This window comes from Engystomops pustulosus, chromosome 3 (genome assembly GCF_040894005.1).
Source record: "Engystomops pustulosus chromosome 3, aEngPut4.maternal, whole genome shotgun sequence".
Taxonomy (NCBI): domain Eukaryota; kingdom Metazoa; phylum Chordata; class Amphibia; order Anura; family Leptodactylidae; genus Engystomops; species Engystomops pustulosus.
The window spans coordinates 237,310,180-237,333,493 of record NC_092413.1 but is presented as its reverse complement, the minus strand read 5'-3'; the positions used below and the strand labels follow the sequence as shown (position 1 = coordinate 237,333,493).

General features: G+C 44.2%; 1 long non-coding RNA gene across 1 annotated transcript; it reads right to left on the bottom strand.

The window, feature by feature from the left end:
* Positions 1–1,836: 1,836 nt before the first annotated feature.
* LOC140120761 (uncharacterized) lies at positions 1,837–21,410 on the bottom strand. Its single transcript, XR_011853976.1, has 3 exons — positions 21,031–21,410; positions 14,161–14,307; positions 1,837–1,998 (listed from the first exon to the last, which is right to left on the bottom strand). It is a non-coding gene; the product is annotated as an uncharacterized lncRNA (long non-coding RNA).
* Positions 21,411–23,314: the final 1,904 nt, after the last annotated feature.

Genomic DNA, 23,314 nt, shown 5'->3' with positions numbered 1-23,314 from the left:
GCGGTTAAGAGCGGTCAGTTGAATAAATGGAAAAAGATCTGGTGTACGGGGACCGAGAATGTGTAAGAACAGTAACAGCACGTTCAGTTTTAGGGACATTAGATTGTCTTGTTCTTTTCTCTGGCCCCTGAGGTGCTTACCTGGAATGCATGCTCCCTCTGCTACCCAACGTTTGAGTAGTTCATTTACGGATAATAAAACTTCAAAGGGAGGTGCATTCGCAAAAAGGTCTGTAGTTGGGTCATTAGATGGCAGATGGATCCTTCAGTTTTTCCTCACGGCAGAAGGGGTGGGTGGGAGGGGGGTGGAGGGTTGGTTGTAGGGGTTTTTTAGGGTGTTCAATTGATATGTAAGGTTTTGTTCTTTTTCTTTTTCTTGGAGGAGTGTATTTAGACTTGAATATATATGTATACAGTGTTTATAATGTCTCCTAAATCATGATTCCAATGTAATTTGATTATTTTTCTTAATAAAAACTTAAAAAAAAAAAAAAAAAGATGTCTGAATAAAGCCGAAATTAGTTTGGACCTTCACAAGCTGGAAATCTCTTTTCTTGGATGTCGCTGTCCATATAGTTTCCTCCATTATTAGACAAAGGATAATAAAACCCCATGTGCTTGTATGACCACTACATTAGTTATGGACAGTTATGGAGTTATGATCCATTCGGACACAGAGATCTAAATAACTCTCAATGGGAGCAAAGGATCTGGGGAATGTCCAGTCTCCAGGGAATCCAGGGATTCATCCAGAACTCTGACCCTATGACTTCCTATTGAGAAGCTAGGACTCCTCCATGCTCCGGGTTCTTAGAGCTCTCCCATGGGTGTGGAGGGGTATGTCTGCACCTAATATAATCCTGGCACCCATGGTTCTTCCCAGCGAGTGCTGTGCCATATGGAAGTCGTGAGAACAACTCTAATTCCTGCATCTCTCAGAACCTGTGCGTTTAGGGAGTGGCTATAAAAACGATAATTAAATGACCATGTGTACCTTTCCACGATCCAGGCTCCCAGAAGCCTGTTCTGCCCACACTCTTCCCAGCTTCTAGCCTTTTCCGTGCTCACATTTCTATGCAGATCCACATTATGTGCAAATACAAGGATGCAATGTTTGCGGAGACCATCTGCATGATGAACATGGGCAGGGGCTGCGGCCATCATTGTGGTGGTGATGTCCTGCTGATAAGCCTCAGTATATGATTGATCATGCATTTCGGTATATATACACCCCTATATATCCAGCATTTCCCTCCTGGTGATATCAGTGGTGGGTGTACCGTGGGGTGAGGTGACATTACCTCCCTATATCTGGCCGAATGACGACGCTTCCTGGTGGTCATCTGTGGACTTCGTGTTTCATTCGTGTTGACTTGAGTCTCTGCGCTGTATATATTTGCTATAACCAGTATGACCCCAGGATAAAATATGTAGGGGCTCCGTGTAGTGTAGACTGATGATAGCAGCGCTAGGGGGCAGCATCCCCTGTCCTACTGTATGTCAACAACCCCGAGGAGAGGAGGACTATACACGTGACCTCCTGCTCCCTCTATCATTATATACTATACACAAATCGGCAGATTTACTTACCCGGTCCTGTTGCGATCCAGCGTTGCGTTCTCTGTGGAGGATTCGGGTCTTCCTGCGATTCACTAAGGTAGTGCGCCCGATGTCCACCAGGTGTCGCTGCTGCGCTGAATGCACTGGAGTTCACCATCCTTTCCTGGGTGCAGGTAAGCGCGTGTCAAGCGACACTTTTTTTTTTTAATATGGCAGAACATTCTATACCAGGAGGACAATATCTGTGATGACTCCAGCAGTAACACAGAGCCTCAGGTTACTGCTGCAGATCATTTATTCATCTCAGGATTCTGGATGAGGAGATAACAATGTGATGTCATGGGGATCCATCTGTGTCTCATGGATTGTATGAAGTCATCAATCTCCACGCTCCACCTCCATGATGACATCTCCTGCTCCGGCCAGGATGGAGCTCGCTCTGAGGGAAGATGAGAAAAGAGGAAACCTTGTAATTACAATAATATCAATAATCCTCCATGATAAATGTAACCTGCCCTGAGGCTTTTCTAACAGAGACAGAGAAGAGCCGTGGGGCAAAGCTCAATAATGTTGGGGTGTTCCCATCTGTCATTGCTCATTGTACACCATCACAGTGGGTGCTGTACTTGTCCCGCTGACCATTAGTCAGGCCAGGATGGCCAGACCCCTGTGACTCTGCTCCGCCTCTGTGACTCCTCAGGTCATTGTTACATAAGGGGACAAGTATCATTGTTTTTTCTTACTTTGGTGGATTTTTGGAGACATTTGGCGGCTCTTTTTTGCACCTTATGTATGATCAGGTATTTTTACTTGTTATACAAGTTCACTTTGTCCTGTCCTTGAGGGCGCAAATTTTGGGACTTTTTTTTTATGCAAAAGTCTCAAATACACAAGAACACAAGCCATGTAAGGAATTAAATACAGGAGAGGACACAAGCCATGTGAGGGGATATATACAGGAGAGGATACAAGCCATGTGAGGGGTTATATACAGGAGATGATTCAAGCCCTTTGATGGGTTATATACAGACGAGGACACAAGCCATGTGATGGGTTATATACAGGAGAGGATACAAGCCATGAGAGGGGTTATATACAGGAGAGGATACAAGCCATGTGAGGGGTTATATACAGGAGAGGGTACAGGCCATGTGAGGGTTTATATACAGGAGAGAACACAAGCCATGTGAGGGGGTTATATCCAGGAGAGGACACAAGCCATGTGAGGGGTTATATACAGGAGAGGATACAAGCCATGTGAGGGGTTATATACAGGAGAGGATACAAGCCATGTGAGGGGTTATATACAGGAGAGGATACAAGCCATGTGAGGGGGTTATATCCAGGAGAGGACACAAGCCATGTGAGGGGTTATATACAGGAGAGGATACAAGCCATGTGAGGGGTTATATACAGGAGAGAATACAAGCCATGTGAGGGGTTATATACAGGAGAGGATACAAGCCATGTGAGGGGTTATATACAGGCGAGGACACAAGCCATGTGATTGGTTACATACAGGAGAGGATAAAAGCCATGTGAGGGGGTATATACAGGAGATGATACAAGCCATGTGAGAGGTTATATACAGGAGATGATACAAGCCATGTGAGAGGTTATATACAGGAGAGGACACAAACCATGTGAGGGGTTATATACAGGAGATGATACAAGCCATGTGAAAGGTTATATACAGGAGAGGATACAAGCCATGTGAGGCGTTATATACAGGAGAGGACACAAGCCATGTGAGGGGTTATATACAGGAGAGGATACAAGCCATGTGAGGTGTTATATATAGGAGAGGATACAAGCCATGTGAGGTGTTATATATAGGAGAGGATACAAGCCATGTGAGGGGGTCATATAAAGGATAGGATAAAAGCCATGTGAGGGGTTATATACAGGAGAGGATACAAGCCATGTGAGGGGTTATATACAGGAGAGGACACAAGCCATGTGAGGGGGGCTATATATACGGGAAAGGACACAAGCCATGTGAGGAGGGCTATATACGGGAGAGGACACAAGCCATGTGAGGGGGGCTATATACGGGAGAGGACACAAGCCATGTGAGGGGGGCTATATACCGGAGAGAACACAAGCCATGTGAGGGGGGCTATATACCGGAGAGAACACAAGCCATGTGAGGGGGGCTATATACCGGAGAGAACACAAGCCATGTGAGGGGATATATACAGGAGAGGATACAAGCCATGTGAGGGGTTATATACAGGAGAGGATACAAGCCATGTGAGGGGTTATATGCAGTAGTGGATACATGCCATGTTAGGGGTTTTATGCAGGAGAGGATACAAGCGATGTGAGGGGTTATATACAGGAGAGGACACAAACCATGTGAGGGGGGCTATATACGGGAGAGGACACAAGCCATGTGAGGGGGGCTATAAACGGGAGAGGACACAAGCCATGTGAGGGGGGCTATATACGGGAGTGGATACAAGCCATGTGAGGGGGGCTATATACCGGAGAGGACACAAGCCATGTGAGGGGATATATACAGGAGAGGATACAAGCCATGTGAGGGGTTATATACAGGAGAGGATACAGGCCATGTGAGGGGTTATATGCAGGAGTGGATACAAGCCATGTTAGGGGTTTTATGCAGGAGAGGCTACAAGCCATGTGAGGGGTTATATACAGGAGAGGATACAAGCAATGTTAGGGGTTTTATGCAGGAGAGGATACAAGCCATGTGAGGAGTTATATACAGGAGAGGATACAAGCCATTTGAGGGTTACATACAGGAGAGGATACAAGCCATGTGAGGGGTTATATACAGGAGAGGATACAAGCCATGTGAGGGGGTTATATACAGGAGAGGATACAAGCCATGTGAGGGGTTATATACAGGAGAGGATACAAGCCATGTGAGGGTTATATACAGGAGAGAATACAAGCCATGTGAGGGGGTTATATTCAGGAGAGGATACAAGCCATGTGAGAGGTTATAAACAGAAGAGGATACAAGCCATGTGAGGGATTATATACAGGAGAGGATACAAGCCATGTGAGGGATTATATACAGGAGAGGATACAAGCCATGTGAGAGGTTATATACAGGAGAGGATACAAGCCATGTGAGGGGTTATATACAGGAGAGGATACAAGCCATGTGAGAAGTTATATACAGGAGAGGATACATGTGAGGGGTTATATACAGGAGAGGATAAGAGCCATGTGAGGGGTTATATACAGGAGAGGATACAAGCCATGTGAGGGGGTTATATACAGGAGAGGATACAAGCCATGTGAGGGGTTATATACAGGAGAGGATACAAGCCATGTGAGGGGTTATATACAGGAGAGGATACAAGCCATGTGTGGGGTTATATACAGGAGAAGATACAAGCCATCTGAGGGGATATATACCGAAGAAGATACAAGCCATGTGAGGGAGTATATACAGGAGAGGATACATGTGAGGGGTTATATACAGGAGAGGATACATGTGAGGGGTTATATACAGGAGAGGATACAAGCCATGTGAGGGATTATATACAGGAGAGGATACAAGCCATGTGAGGGGTTATATACAGGAGAGGATACAAGCCATGTGAGGGGTTATATACAGGAGAGGATACAAGCCATGTGAGGGGGTTATATACAGGAGAGTACACAAGCCATGTGAGGGGTTATATATAGGAGAGGATACAGGCCATGTGAGGGGTTATATACAGGAGAAGATACAAGCCATGTGAGGGGGTATATACAGGAGAGGACACAAGCCATGTCAGGGGGTTATGTAGAGGAGAGGATACATGCCATGTGAGGGGTTATATACAGGAGAGGATACAAGCCATGTGAGGGGGTATATACAGGAAAGGATACAAGCCATGTGTGGGGGTTATATATAGGAGAGGATACAGGCCATGTGAGGGGTTATATATAGGAGAGGATACAGGCCATGTGAGGGGTTATATACAGGAGAGTACACAAGCCATGTGAGGGGTTATATACAGGAGAGGATACAAGCCATGTGAGGGGGTTATATACAGGAGAGGATACAAGCCATGTGAGGGGTTATATATAGGAGAGGATACAGGCCATGTGAGGGGTTATATATAGGAGAGGATACAGGCCATGTGAGGGGTTATATATAGGAGAGGATACAGGCCATGTGAGGGGTTATATACAGGAGAGGATACAAGCCATGTGAGGGGGTTATATACAGGAGAGGATACAAGTCATGTGGGGGTTATATATAGGAGAGGTCACAAGCCATGTGAGGGGTTATATACAGGAGAGGATACAAGCCATGTGAGGGGTTATATATAGGAGAGGATACAGGCCATGTGAAGGGTTATATATAGGAGAGGATAGAAGCCATGTGAGGGGTTACATACAGGCGAGGATACAAGCCATGTGAGGGGGTTATATACAGGAGAGGATACAAGCCATGTGAGGGGTTATATACAGGAGAGGACACAAGCCATGTGAGGGGTTATATACAGGAGAGGACACAAGCCATGTGAGGGGTTATATACAGGAGAGAACACAAGCCATGTGAGGGGTTATATACAGGAGAGGATACAAGCCATTTGAGGGGGTTATATACAGGAGAGGACACAAGCCATGTGAGGGGTTATATATAGGAGAGGATACAGGCCATGTGAGGGGTTATATACAGGAGAGGATACAAGCCATGTGAGGGGGTTATATACAGGAGAGGATAGAGGACACGTGAGGGGGTTATATACAGGAGAGGATACAAGCCATGTGTGGGGGGTTATATACGGGAGAGGATACAAGCCATGTGAGGGGGGTTATATACGGGAGAGGATACAAGGCTTGTGAGGGGGGCTATATACGGGAGAGGATAGAGGACATGTGAGGGGATATATACAGGAGAGTATAAAAGCCATGTGAGGGGTTATATACAGGAGAGGATACAAGCCATGTGAGGAGGTTATAAACAGGAGAGGACACAAGCCATGTGGGGGTTATATACAGGAGAGGATACAAGCCATGTAAAGGGGTTATATACAGGAGAGGACACAAGCCATGTGAGGGGTTATATATAGGAGAGGATACAAGCCATGTGAAGGGGTTATATACAGGAGAGGACACAAGCCATGTGAGGGGTTATATATAGGAGAGGATACAGGCCATTTGAGGGGTTATATACAGGAGAGGATACAAGCCATGTGAGGGGGTTATATACAAGAGAGGATACAAGCCATGTGAGGGGTTATGTACAGGAGAGGATAGAAGCCATGTGAGGGGTTATATACAGGCGAGGATACAAGCCATGTGAGGGGTTATATACAGGAGAGGATACAAGCCATGTGAGGTGTTATATACAGGAGAGGATACAAGCCATGTGAGGGGGTTATATACAGGAGAGGATACAAGTCATGTGAGGGGGTTATATATAGGAGAGGATACAAGCCATGTGAGGGGTTATATATAGGAGAGGATAAAGGCCATGTGAGGGTTTATATATAGGAGAGGATACAGGCCATGTGAGGGGTTATATACAGGAGAGGATACAAGCCATGTGAGGGGTTATATATAGGAGAGGATACAGGCCATGTGAGGGGTTATATATAGGAGAGGATACAGGCCATGTGAGGGGGTTATATACAGGAGAGGATACAAGCCATGTGGGGGTTATATATAGGAGAGGTCACAAGCCATGTGAGGGGTTATATATAGGAGAGGATACAAGCCATGTGAGGGGTTATATATAGGAGAGGATACAAGCCATGTGAGGGGTTATATATAGGAGAGGATACAAGCCATGTGAGGGGTTATATATAGGAGAGGATACAAGCCATGTGAGGGGTTATATATAGGAGAGGATAGAAGCCATGTGAGGGGTTATATACAGGAAGGGATACAGGCCATGTGAGGGGTATATACAGGAGAGGTAACAAGCCATGTGAGGGGGTTATAAACAGGAGAGGACACAAACCATGCGGGGGTTATATACAGGAGAGGATACAAGCCATGGTAGGGGGTTATATACAAGAGAGGATACAAGCCATGTGAGGGGTATATACAGGAGAGGACACAAGCCATGTGAGGGGGTTATAAACAGGAGAGGATACAAGCCATGTGAGGGGTTATATAAAGGAGAGGATACAAGCCATGTGAGGGGGGTTATATACGGGAGAGGATACAAGCCATGTGAGGGGGGTTATATACGGGAGAGGATACAAGCCATGTGAGGGGGTTATATACGGGAGAGGATACAAGCCATGTGAGGGGTTATATAAAGGAGAGGATACAAGCCATGTGAGGGGTTATATACAGGAAAGGATACAGGCCATGTGAGGGGGTTATATACAAGAGAGGATACAAGCCATGTGAGGGGGGCTATATACAGGAGAGGATACAAGCCATGTGAGGGGGGCTATATACGGGAGAGGATACAAGCCATGTGAGGGGGGTTATATACGGGAGAGGATACAAGCCATGTGAGGGGGGTTATATACGGGAGAGGATACAAGCCATGTGAGGGGGGTTATATACGGGAGAGGATACAACCCATGTGAGGGGGGTTATATACGGGAGAGGATACAAGCCATGTGAGGGGGGCTATATACGGGAGAGGATACAAGCCATGTGAGGGGGGTTATATACGGGAGAGCATACAAGCCATGTGGAGGGGCTATATAAGGGAGAGGACACAAGCCATGTGAGGGGGGGCTATATCCGGGAGAGGACAAAAGCCATGTGAGGGGGGCTATATACGGGAGAGGACACAAGCCATGTGAGGGGGCTATATACGGGAGAGGACACAAGCCATGTGAGGGGGGCTAAATACGGGAGAGGATACAAGCCATGTGAGGGGGGCTATAAACGGGAGAGGACACAAGCCATGTGAGGGGTTATATACAGGAGAGGATACAAGCCATGTGAGGGGTTATATACAGGAGAGGACACAAGCCATGTGAGGGGTTATATATAGGAGAGGATACAAGCCATGTGAGGGGTTATATACAGGAGGACACAAGCCATGTGAAGGGGTTATTTACAGGAGAGGACACAAGCCATGTGAGGGGTTATATATAGGAGAGGATATAGGCCATGTGAGGGGTTAAATACAGGAGAGGATACAAGCCATGTGAGCGGTTATATACAGGAGAGGATAGAAGCCATGTGAGGGGTTATATACAGGCGAGGATACAAGCCATGTGAGGGGTTATATACAGGAGAGGAAACAAGCCATGTGAGGTGTTATATACAGGAGATGATACAAGCCATGTGAGGGGTTATATACAGGAGAGGATACAAGCCATGTGAGGGGTTATATACAGGAGAGGATACAAGCCATGTGAGGGGTTATATACAGGAGAGGACACAAGCCATGTAAGGGGTTATATACAGGAGAGGACACAAGCCATGTGAGGGGGTTATATACAGGAGAGGACACAAGCCATGTGAGGGGTTATATATAGGAGAGGATACAGGCCATGTGAGGGGTTATATACAGGAGAGGATACAAGCCATGTGAGGGGTTATATACAGCAGAGGACACAAGCCATGTGAGGGGTTATATAGAGGAGAGGATACAAGCCATGTGAAGGGGTTATATACAGGAGAGGACACAAGCCATGTGAGGGGTTATATATAGGAGAGGATACAGGCCATGTGAGGGGTTATATACAGGAGAGGATACAAGCCATGTGAGGGGTTATATACGGGAGAGGATACAAGCCATGTGAGGGGGTTATATACAGGAGAGGATACAAATCATGTGAGGGGGTTATATACAGGAGAGGACACAAGCCATGTGAGGTGTTATATACAGGAGAGGATAGAAGCCATGTGTGGGGTTATATACAGGCGAGGATAAAAGCCATGTGAGGGGTTATATACAGGAGAGAATACAAGCCATGTGAGGGGGTTATATACAGGAGAGGACACAAGCCATGTGGGGGGTTATATATAGGAGAGGATACAGGCCATGTGAGGGGTTATGTACAGGAGAGGATACAAGCCATGTGAGGGGGTTATATACAGGAGAGGATAGAGGACATGTGAGGGGTTATATACAGGAGAGGATAGAGGACATGTGAGGGGGTTATATACAGGAGAGGATACAAGACATGTGAGGGGGTTATATACAGGAGAGGATAAAAGCCATGTGAGGGGTTATATACAGGAAAGGATACAGGCCATGTGAGGGGGTATATACAGGAGAGGATACAAGCCATGTGAAAGGGTTATATACAGGAGAGGATACAAGCCATGTGAGGGGGGTTATATATAGGAGAGGATACAAGCCATGTTAGGGGTTTATGTACAGGAGAGGATACAAGCCATGTGAGGGGGGTTATATATACGGGAGAGGACACAAGCCATGTGAGGGGGGCTATATACAGGAGAGGATACAAGCCATGTGAGGGGTTATATACAGAAGAGGATAAAAGCCATGTGAGGGGTTACATACAGGAGAGGATACAAGCCATGTGAGGGGTTATATACAGGAGAGGATACAAGCCATGTGATGGGATTATATACAGGAGAGGACACAAGCCATGTGAGGGGTTATATACAGGAGAGGATACAAGCCATGTGAGAGTTTATATATAGGAGAGGATACAAGCCATGTGAGGGGTTATATACAGTAGAGGATACAAGCCATGTGAGGGGTTACATACAGGAGAGGATACAAGCCATGTGAGGGGTTATATACAGGAGAGGATACAAGCCATGTGATGGGATTATATACAGGAGAGGATACAAGACATATGAGGGGGTTATATACAGGAGAGGATACAAGCCATGTGAGGGGTTATATACAGGAGAGGATACAAGCCATGTGAGAGTTTATATACAGGAGAGGATACAACCCATGTGAGGGGTTATATACAGGAGAGGATACAAGCCATGTGAGAGGATATATATAGGAGAGGATACAAGCCATGTGAGGGGTTATATACAGGAGAGGATACAAGCCATGTGAGAGGATATATACAGGAGAGAATACAAGCCATGTGAAGGGTTATATACAGGAGAGGATACAAGCCATGTGAGGGGGTATATACAGGAGAGGATACAAGCCATGTGAGAGTTTATATACAGGAGAGGATTCAACCCATGTGAGGGGTTATATACAGGAGAGGATACAAGCCATGTGAGAGGATATATATAGGAGAGGATACAAGCCATGTGAGGGGTTATATACAGGAGAGGATACAAGCCATGTGAGAGGATATATACAGGAGAGGATACAAGGCATGTGAGGGGTTATATACAGGAGAGGATACAAGGCATGTGAGGGGTTATATACAGGAGAGGACACAAGCCATGTGAGGGGGTTATATACAGGAGAGGATAGAAGCCATGTGAGGGGTTATATACAGGAGAGGACACAAGCCATGTGAGGGGGTTATATATAGGAGAGGATACAAGCCATGTGAGGGGTTATATACAGGAGAGGATAGAAGCCATGTGAGGGGTTATATACAGGAGAGGACACAAGCCATGTGAGGGGGTTATATATAGGAGAGGATACAAGCCATGTGAGAGGTTATATACAGGAGAGGATACAAGCCATGTGAGGGGGTATATACAGGAGAGGACACAAGCCATGTGAGGGGTTATATACAGGAGAAGATACAAGGCATGTGAGGGGTTATATACAGGAGAGGATACAAGCCATGTGAGGGGGTTATATACAGGAGAGTATACAAGCCATGTGAGGGGGTATATACAGGAGAGGATACAAGCCATGTGAGGGGTTATATACAGGAGAGGATACAAGCCATGTGAGTGGGTATATACAGGAGAGGATACAAGCCATGTGAGGGGTTATATACAGGAGAGGATACAAGCCATGTGAGGGGTTATATACAGGAGAGGATACAAGCCATGTGAGGGGTTATATACCGGAGAGGATACAAGCCATGTGAGGGGTTATATACAGGAGAGGATACAAGCCATGTGAGTGGGTATATACAGGAGAGGATACAAGCCATGTGAGGAGTTATATATAGGAGAGGATACAAGCCATGTGAGGGGTTATATACAGGAGAGGATACAAGCCATGAGAGGGGTTATATAAGGAGTGGATACAAGCCATGTGAGGGGTTATATACAGGAGAGGATAGAAGCCATGTGAGGGGTTATATACAGGAGAGGATAGAAGCCATGTGAGGGGTTATAAACAGGAGATGATACAAGCCATGTGAGGAGGTTATATACAGGAGAGGATACAAGCCATGTGAGGGGATATATACGGGAGAGGACACTAGCCATGTGAGGGGTTATATACAGGAGATGATACAAGCCATGTGAGGAGGTTATATACAGGAGAGGATACAAGCCATGTGAGGGGTTATATACAGGAGAGGATACAAGCCATGTGAGGGGTTATATACAGGAGAGGATACAAGCCATGTGAGGGGGTTATATACAGGAGAGGATACAAGCCATGTGAGAGGTTATATACAGGAGAGGTTACAAGCCATGTGAGGGGGTTATATACAGGAGAGGATACAAGCCATGTGAGGGGTTATATACAGGAGAGGATACAAGCCACGTGAGGAGTTATATACCGGAGAGGATACAAGCCATGTGAGGGGTTATATACAGGAGAGGATACAAGCCATGTGAGTGGGTATATACAGGAGAGGATACAAGCCATGTGAGGAGTTATATATAGGAGAGGATACAAGCCATGTGAGGGGTTATATACAGGAGAGGATACAAGCCATGAGAGGGGTTATATAAGGAGTGGATACAAGCCATGTGAGGGGTTATATACAGGAGAGGATAGAAGCCATGTGAGGGGTTATATACAGGAGAGGATAGAAGCCATGTGAGGGGTTATAAACAGGAGATGATACAAGCCATGTGAGGAGGTTATATACAGGAGAGGATAGAAGCCATGTGAGGGGTTATATACAGGAGAGGATAGAAGCCATGTGAGGGGTTATAAACAGGAGATGATACAAGCCATGTGAGGGGTTATATACAGGAGAGGATACAAGCCATGTGAGGGGATATATACAGGAGAGGATACAAGCCATGTGAGGGGTTATATACAGGAGATGATACAAGCCATGTGAGGAGGTTATATACAGGAGAGGATACAAGCCATGTGAGGGGTTATATACAGGAGAGGACACAAGCCATGTGAGGGGTTATATACAGGAGAGGATACAAGCCATGTGAGGAGGTTATATACAGGAGAGGATACAAGCCATGTGAGGGGATATATACAGGAGAGGACACTAGCCATGTGAGGGGTTATATACAGGAGATGATACAAGCCATGTGAGGGGATATATACAGGAGAGGATACAAGCCATGTGAGGGGTTATATACAGGAGATGATACAAGCCATGTGAGGGGTTATATACAGGAGATGATACAAGCCATGTGAGGGGGTTATATACAGGAGAGGATACAAGCCATGTGAGGGGGTTATATACAGGAGAGGATACAAGCCATGTGAGGGGTTATATACAGGAGAGGATACAAGCCATGTGAGGGGGTTATATACAGGAGAGGACACAAGCCATGTGAGGGGGTTATATACAGGAGAGGATACAAGCCATGTGAGGGGGTATATACAGGAGAGGATACAAGCCATGTGAGGGGGTATATACAGGAGAGGATACAAGCCATGTGAGGGGTTATATACAGGAGAGGATACAAGCCATGTGAGGGGTTATATGCAGGAGAGGATACAAGCCATGTGAGGGGGTTATATACAGGAGAGGATACAAGCCATGTGAGGGGTTATATACAGGAGAGGATACAAGCCATGTGAGGAGGTTATATACAGGAGAGGATACAAGCCATGTGAGGGGTTATATACAGGAGAGGATACAAGCCATGTGAGGGGTTATATAGAGGATAGAATACAAGCCATGTGAGGGGTTATATACAGGAGAGGATACAAGCCATGTGAGGGGTTATATACAGGAGAGGATACAAGCCATGTGAGGGGTTATATACAGGAGAGGATACAAGCCATGTGAGGGGGTTATATACAGGAGAGGATACAAGCCATGTGAGGGGTTATATACAGGAGAGGATACAAGCCATGTGAGGGGTTATATGCAGGAGAGGATACAAGCCATGTGAGGGGGTTATATACAGGAGAGGATACAAGCCATGTGAGGGGTTATATACAGGAGAGGATACAAGCCATGTGAGGAGGTTATATACAGGAGAGGATACAAGCCATGTGAGGGGTTATATACAGGAGAGGATACAAGCCATGTGAGGGGTTATATAGAGGATAGAATACAAGCCATGTGAGGGGTTATATACAGGAGAGGATACAAGCCATGTGAGGGGTTATATACAGGAGAGGATACAAGCCATGTTGGACAAGCTGTAGATTTGCACCTAAAAAGTTGTAAAAGTAAGCCAAAAAAAAGTGATACATAAGGGAAAAGTCGCCCAAACCATCTGGGAAATACAGATAGGACAGAAAAGTCGTAAAAATGTGACTATTTGACCAGCAGAAATAAAGATACATGCCTCGTATGGCAGGAGGAGCACTAGGAGCGATCGGAGACTTTTTGGGGTCCCCTCATCACGGAGCCGCTCCCCTTCATGTCTATCGGAGCAGCGACGCATCAGAGGGAATAAAATCTTCTAGGTTACTTACACGCCATCAAAACCACGGAGCAAACGTTCATCCCACACGCTCCACGGCAGCATTTCTGTATCCCGTAACAATCCAAATCATCACAGCATTCAGCACGTAGGGGACAGACTCCAAAGTGAGCGGGAGGACACACCCCGGGCTTCACCACTGGTGGCCGGACATAGGAGGAGGAGACAGGAGGTTACACACAGGAGAAGGGAAGTAGTACTGTGCACTGCCCATATCTACAGGAGAAGTAGTACTGTGCACTGTATATATACAGGAGAAGTAGTACTGTGCACTGCCCATATATACAGGAGAAGTAGTACTGTGCATTATCCTTATCTACAGGGGAAGTAGTACTGTGCACTGTATATATATACAGGAGAAGTAGTACTGTGCACTGTCCATATATATATACAGGAGAAGTAGTACTGTGCACTGTATATATACAGGAGAAGTAGTACTGTGCACTGTATATATACAGGAGAAGTAGTACTGTGCACTGTATATATACAGGAGAAGTAGTACTGTGCACTGTATATATATATATACAGGAGAAGTAGTACTGTGCACTGTATATATATATATACAGGAGAAGTAGTACTGTGCATTATCCTTATATACAGGAGAAGTAGTACTGTGCATTGTATATATATACAGGAGAAGTAGTACTGTGCACTGTATATATACAGGAGAAGTAGTACTGTGCACTGTATATATATACAGGAGAAGTAGTACTGTGCACTGCCCATATATACAGGAGAAGTAGTACTGTGCACTGCCCATATATACAGGAGAAGTAGTACTGTGCACTGTATATATACAGGAGAAGTAGTACTGTGCACTGTATATATATACAGGAGAAGTAGTACTGTGCACTGCCCATATATACAGGAGAAGTAGTACTGTGCACTGCCCATATCTACAGGAGAAGTAGTACTGTGCATTATCCTTATCTACAGGGGAAGTAGTACTGTGCACTGTGTATATATATACACAGGAGAAGTAGTACTGTGCATTATCCTTATATACAGGGGAAATAGTACTGTGCACTGTATATATACAGGAGAAGTAGTACTGTGCACTGTATATATATATACAGGAGAAGTAGTACTGTGCACTGTATATATATATACAGGAGAAGTAGTACTGTGCACTGTATATATATATACAGGAGAAGTAGTACTGTGCACTGTATATATACAGGAGAAGTAGTACTGTGCACTGTATATATATACAGGAGAAGTAGTACTGTGCACTGTATATATACAGGAGAAGTAGTACTGTGCACTGTATATATACAGGAGAAGTAGTACTGTGCACTGTATATATACAGGAGAAGTAGTACTGTGCACTGTATATATACAGGAGAAGTAGTACTGTGCACTGTATATATATATACAGGAGAAGTAGTACTGTGCACTGTATATATATATACAGGAGAAGTAGTACTGTGCACTGTATATATACAGGAGAAGTAGTACTGTGCACTGTATATATATATACAGGAGAAGTAGTACTGTGCACTGTATATATACAGGAGAAGTAGTACTGTGCACTGTATATATACAGGAGAAGTAGTACTCTGCACTGCCCATATATACAGGAGAAGTAGTACTGTGCACTGTATATATACAGGAGAAGTAGTACTGTGCAATGTATATACAGGAGAAGTAGTACTGTGCACTGTATATATACAGGAGAAGTAGTACTGTGCACTGTATATATATATACAGGAGAAGTAGTACTGTGCACTGTATATATACAGGAGAAGTAGTACTGTGCACTGTATATATACAGGAGAAGTAGTACTGTGCACTGTATATATACAGGAGAAGTAGTACTGTGCACTGTATATATATACAGGAGAAGTAGTACTGTGCACTGTATATATACAGGAGAAGAAGTACTGTGCACTGTATATATATACAGGAGAAGTAGTACTGTGCACTATATATATACAGGAGAAGTAGTACTGTGCACTGTATATATATACAGGAGAAGTAGTACTGTGCACTGTATATATACAGGAGAAGTAGTACTGTGCATTATTTTTATCTACAAGAGAAGTAGTACTGTGCACTGTATATATACAGGAGAAGTAGTACTGTGCACTGTATATATACAGGAGAAGTAGTACTGTGCACTGTATATATACAGGAGAACTAGTACTGTGCACTGCCCATTTATACAGGAGTAGTACTGTGCACTGCCTATATATACAGGGGAAGTAGTACTGTGCACTGTATATATACAGGAGAAGTAGTACTGTGCACTGTATATATATACAGGAGAAGTAGTACTGTGCACTGTACATATACAGGAGAAGTAGTACCGTGCACTGCCTATATATACAGGAGAAGTAGTACTGTGCACTGTATATATACAGGAGAAGTAGTACTGTGCACTGTATATATACAGGAGAAGTAGTATTGTGCACTGTATATATACAGGAGAAGTAGTACTGTGCACTGTATATATACAGGAGAAGTAGTACTGTGCACTGTATATATATACAGGAGAAGTAGTACTGTGCACTGTATATATACACAGGAGAAGTAGTACTGTGCACTGTATATATACAGGAGAAGTAGTACTGTGCACTGTATATATATACAGGAGAAGTAGTACTGTGCACTGTATATATACAGGAGAAGTAGTACTGTGCACTGTATATATATACAGGAGAAGTAGTACTGTGCACTGTATATATATACAGGAGAAGTAGTACTGTGCACTGTATATATACAGGAGAAGTAGTACTGTGCACTGTATATATATATACAGAAGTAGTACTGTGCACTGCCTATATATACAGGAGAAGTAGTACTGTGCACTGTATATATACAGGAGAAGTAGTACTGTGCACTGACCATATATACAGGAGAAGTAGTACTGTGCACTATATATATATACAGGAGAAGTAGTACTGTGCACTGCCCATATATACAGGAGAAGTAGTACTGTGCACTGTATATATACAGGAGAAGTAGTACTGTGCACTGTATATATACAGGAGAAGTAGTACTATGCACTATATATATACAGGAGAAGTAGTACTGTGCAGTGTATATATACAGGAGAAGTAGTACTGTGCACTGTATATATATACAGGAGAAGTAGTACTGTGCACTGTATATATATACAGGAGAAGTAGTACTGTGCACTATATATACAGGAGAAGTAGTACTGTGCACTGTCCATATATACAGGAGAAGTAGTACTGTGCACTGTATATATACAGGAGAAGTAGTACTGTGCACTGTATATATATACAGGAGAAGTAGTACTGTGCACTGTATATATACAGGAGAAGTAGTACTGTGCACTGTATATATACAGGAGAAGTAGTACTGTGCACTGTATATATACAGGAGAAGTAGTACTGTGCACTGTATATATATACAGGAGAAGTAGTACTGTGCACTATATATACAGGAGAAGTAGTACTGTGCACTGTCCATATATACAGGAGAAGTAGTACTGTGCACTGTATATATACAGGAGAAGTAGTACTGTGCACTGTATATATATACAGGAGAAGTAGTACTGTGCACTGTATATATACAGGAGAAGTAGTACTGTGCACTGTATATATATACAGGAGAAGTAGTACTGTGCACTGTATATATACAGGAGAAGTAGTACTGTGCACTGTATATATATATACAGGAGAAGTAGTACTGTGCACTGTATATATATATACAGGAGAAGTAGTACTGTGCACTGTATATATATACAGGAGAAGTAGTACTGTGCACTGTATATATATACAGGAGAAGTAGTACTGTGCACTATATATACAGGAGAAGTAGTACTGTGCACTGTATATATATACAGGAGAAGTAGTACTGTGCACTGTATATATATACAGGAGAAGTAGTACTGTGCACTGTATATATACAGGAGAAGTAGTACTGTGCACTGTATATATATACAGGAGAAGTAGTACTGTGCACTGTATATATACAGGAGAAGTAGTACTGTGCACTGTATATATATACAGGAAAAGTAGTACTGTGCACTCTATATATACAGGAGAAGTAGTACTGTGCACTATATATATACAGGAGAAGTAGTACAGTGCACTGTATATATACAGGAGAAGTAGTACTGTGCACTGTATATATATACAGGAGAAGTAGTACTGTGCACTGTATATATATACAGGAGAAATAGTACTGTGCACTGTATATATACAGGAGAAGTAGTACTGTGCACTGTATATATATACAGGAGAAGTAGTACTGTGCATTATTTTTATCTACAGGAGAAGTAGTACTGTGCACTGTCCATATCTACAGGAGAAGTAGTACTGTGCACTGTCCATATATATACAGGAGAAGGTGTACTGTGCACTGTATATATACAGGAGAAGTAGTACTATGCACTGTATATATACAGGAGAAGTATTACTGTGCACTGTGTATATACAGGAGTAGTACTGTGCACTGCCTATATATACAGGAGAAGTAGTACTGTGCACTGACCATATATACAGGAGAAGTAGTATTGTACACTGTATATATACAGGAGAAGTAGTACTGTGCACTGCCCATATATACAGGAGAAGTAGTACTGTGCACTGCCTATATATACAGGAGAAGTAGTACTGTGCACTGTATATATACAGGAGAAGTAGTACTGTGCACTGTATATATACAGGAGAAGTAGTACTGTGCACTATATATATACAGGAGAAGTAGTACTGTGCACTGCCTATATATACAGGAGAAGTAGTACTGTGCACTGTATATATACAGGAGAAGTAGTACTGTGCACTGACCATATATACAGGAGAAGTAGTACTGTGCACTATATATATACAGGAGAAGTAGTACTGTGCATTATTTTTATCTACAGGAGAAGTAGTACTGTGCACTGTCCATATCTACAGGAGAAGTAGTACTGTGCACTGTCCATATATATACAGGAGAAGTAGTACTGTGCACTGTATATATACAGGAGAAGTAGTACTATGCACTGTATATATACAGGAGAAGTATTACTGTGCACTGTGTATATACAGGAGTAGTACTGTGCACTGCCTATATATACAGGAGAAGTAGTACTGTGCACTGACCATATATACAGGAGAAGTAGTACTGTGCACTGCCCATATATACAGGAGAAGTAGTACTGTGCACTGCCCATATATACAGGAGAAGTAGTACTGTGCACTGCCTATATATACAGGAGAAGTAGTACTGTGCACTGTATATATACAGGAGAAGTAGTACTGTGCACTGTATATATACAGGAGAAGTAGTACTGTGCACTATATATATACAGGAGAAGTAGTACTGTGCACTGCCTATATATACAGGAGAAGTAGTACTGTGCACTGTATATATACAGGAGAAGTAGTACTGTGCACTGACCATATATACAGGAGAAGTAGTACTGTGCACTATATATATACAGGAGAAGTAGTACTGTGCACTGTATATATATACAGGAGAAGTAGTACTGTGCACTATATATATACAGGAGAAGTAGTACTGTGCACTGTATATATATACAGGAGCAGTAGTACTGTGCACTGTATATATATACAGGAGAAGTAGTACTGTGCAGTGTATATATACAGGAGAAGTAGTACTGTGCACTGTATATATACAGGAGAAGTAGTACTGTGCACTGTATATATACAGGAGAAGTAGCACTGTGCACTGTATATATACAGGAGAAGTAGTACTGTGCACTGTATATATATACAGGAGAAGTAGTACTGTGCACTGTATATATACAGGGGAAGTAGTACTGTGCACTGTAGATATATATATACAGGAGAAGTAGTACTGTGCACTGTATATATATATACAGGAGAAGTAGTACTGTGCACTGTATATATACAGGAGAAGTAGTACTGTGCACTGTATATATATACAGGAGAAGTAGTACTGTGCACTGCCCATATATACAGAAGTAGTACTGTGCACTGTGTATATATATATAGGAGAAGTAGTACTGTGCACTGTATATATATACAGGAGAAGTAGTACTGTGCACTGTGTATATACAGGAGAAGTAGTACTGTGCACTGTATATATATACAGGAGAAGTAGTACTGTGCACTGTATATATATACAGGAGAAGTAGTACTGTGCACTGTATATATATACAGGAGAAGTAGTACTGTGCACTGTATATATACAGGAGAAGTAGTACTGTGCACTGTATATATACAGGAGAAGTAGTACTGTGCACTGTATATATATACAGGAGAAGTAGTACTGTGCACTGTATATATATACAGGAGAAGTAGTACTGTGCACTGTATATATACAGGAGAAGTAGTACTGTGCACTGTATATATATACAGGAGAAGTAGTACTGTGCACTGTATATATATACAGGAGAAGTAGTACTGTGCACTGTATATATATACAGGAGAAGTAGTACTGTGCACTGTATATATACAGGAGAAGTAGTACTGTGCACTGTATATATACAGGAGAAGTAGTACTGTGCACTGTATATATATACAGGAGAAGTAGTACTGTGCACTGCCCATATATACAGGAGAAGTAGTACTGTGCACTGTGTATATATACAGGAGAAGTAGTACTGTGCACTGTATATATATACAGGAGAAGTAGTACTGTGCACTGCCCATATATACAGGAGAAGTAGTACTGTGCACTGTATATATATACACGAGAAGTAGTACTGTGCACTGTATATATATATACAGGAGAAGTAGTACTGTGCACTGTATATATATATACAGGAGAAGTAGTACTGTGCACTGTATATATATATACAGGAGAAGTAGTACTGTGCACTGCCCATATATACAGGAGAAGTAGTACTGTGCACTGCCCATATATACAGGAGAAGTAGTACTGTGCACTCACCTGTATTTCCCATTTCCCTATGACTTACTTGGTCTATGGTTGTCTGGACATTTGAGTATTGCTATTGCTGAGACGCCGGTCCCTTCCCTGGTTCCTCCGCAGCAGAGAAGGAGCAGCAGGACAGCGCTGGTGACTGGGGACATGGTGCTGGGGCTGGTTCTGGTGCGGGTTCTGGTTACTGGGGATGGAGGAGGAGATGTTATATCTTCCCAGGATCAGATAATATTATAATCAGGCAGTTGCGGATAGGTCCATTCTCCTCGTTGTGTGTCCTGCTCTTCTGGATTGTCGGCTGCAGAAATGTTCCCCGGATTCTTCTCCTGATACAAGTTGTATAAAAGTCCATAAACACATTACAGATGACATTATGGCCTCTGGTTCAGCGCTGGACCCTTCCCAAGCTACAGAAACATCATCCACACATCGTAATGACCTGCGGATGTTCTTGGTGAAGGCGTCGACCAGACAGAAAACATAATGATACAGGAAACAGATACACAAACTAAAGTCCTCGGTTTCTCCCCACTTTGTACATTTCCTTCTGTAGCGAGGACAATAATATAAACCTCTGCACATTTTGGTGGAAGCCGCAGTCGCCCCTTCTCCCTTCTGTCACCTTCCCCCGGCTAGTATTAGAGATCATCTTGATAGCCCGGAGGCATCCAGCCGTTGGGCTCATGACTGGCTGCAGGATTTTGCGGTAGCCCCTAGTTGTAAGGCAAAAGGTTTGGCCCCTTTAAGACAGTAACAAAAGGGTGCTGGGCGATGTGGGCTTTATGACTTGGGGCAGGCCTCAGGGAATAGGCAGGGGGGGGGGGGGAGGTTATAGGTAACAAAAGGGGGGCTGGTGGAAATCTTTAGCCCCTTTAGCCCCCTCCAGACGTGCACTCTGGGCTAGATGGCACCAGCGGCCGTGGACTGAGGGTTCCGGCCTCCCTCCGAGCTGAGGCCCAAGCTTCTGCATTGGATCCTCCTACGGCCCCCATGTAGTGTCAGGATTCTCATGTAGTGAACCCCCTGAACACTGAGGACGATGACACAAGCCGACACCTAGGACAGGAATCTAAGTGTCCCCCGGTTTTCACCAGAGCCGCCGCAGAGCGGGTTGGACATGCTGTAGCGTGGTACCACCAGGTTGTTCCACAGGCGCGACTTTGTCTACAGTGGCAGCCAAGACAAAGTAAGGAGTCGGTAGGCAAGTTCATGGTTCAGGGACACGCAGGAGGTCAAGACAGGCGGCAAAGGTTCAGGGCCAGAGGCAGAGCAAGAGGTCAAGGCAGGCAGCGGAGGAGAGTAAACGGGAACTGGTCTGGGGTCACAATGGGGAATCCAATCACTGGCATAAGGTACAAGACAAAGCTTTATCGACTGCATAGAGCATGAAGATCCAGCAGGGAACGCTCGGGAGACGCCGGATTTTATCCATTTCCTGAAAAGAGCCAGCACCAATCAGCGGTGTACCAGCCCTTTAAATCTTTTGAAGCCTGTGCCCTAGGAGCCGGGAACGCGAGTGCATGGTCACAGGATGGGAATTAGGAATGAGGACAGGTAAGACAGAGCAGTGGATCTATGATTAACCCCATAGCGCAATAAGACTTACCTGTACGCTTTAGTGCGCGTGGGGGAGTATGAAGCGAGATCGTGGGCTGAGCCCTCTTCATACTCACCAGGTGTGTGCTTCACAATGAAGCTAACACCCACGATCGGCACTTGCACCACATGGGCTCCGATCGTCAATCCCCGTGACGTCATCGGGGAGCGGCGATCCATTGCCATGACAGCCTCGGGTCACACATAGATCCTAGACTGTCATGTTTTAGGCGATCTTTTACAATGTGCGATTTGCAGGGGGTGTACTATGTGCAGGGGGTGTACTATGTGCAGTGTATAGAATGTGCCTTGTATACTATGTGCAGGGTGTACTATGTGCAGGGTGTGTACTATGTGCAGGGGGTTTACTATGTGCAGGGGGTTTACTATGTGTAGGGGGTGTACTATGTGCAGTGTACTATGTGAAGGGTGTGTACTATGTGCAGGGGGTTTACTATGTGCAGGGGGTTTACTATGTGCAGGGGGTGTACTATGAGCAGGAGGTGTACTATGTGCAGTGTACTATGTGCAGGGGGTGTACTATGTGCAGGGTGTGTACTATGTGCAGGGTGTGTACTATGTGCAGGGTGTGTACTATGTGCAGTGTGTACTATGTGCAGGGGGTGTACTATGTTCAGGGTGTGTACTATGTGCAGGGTGTGTACTATGTGCAGTGTGTACTATGTGCAGGGGGTGTACTATGTTCAGGGGGTGTACTATGT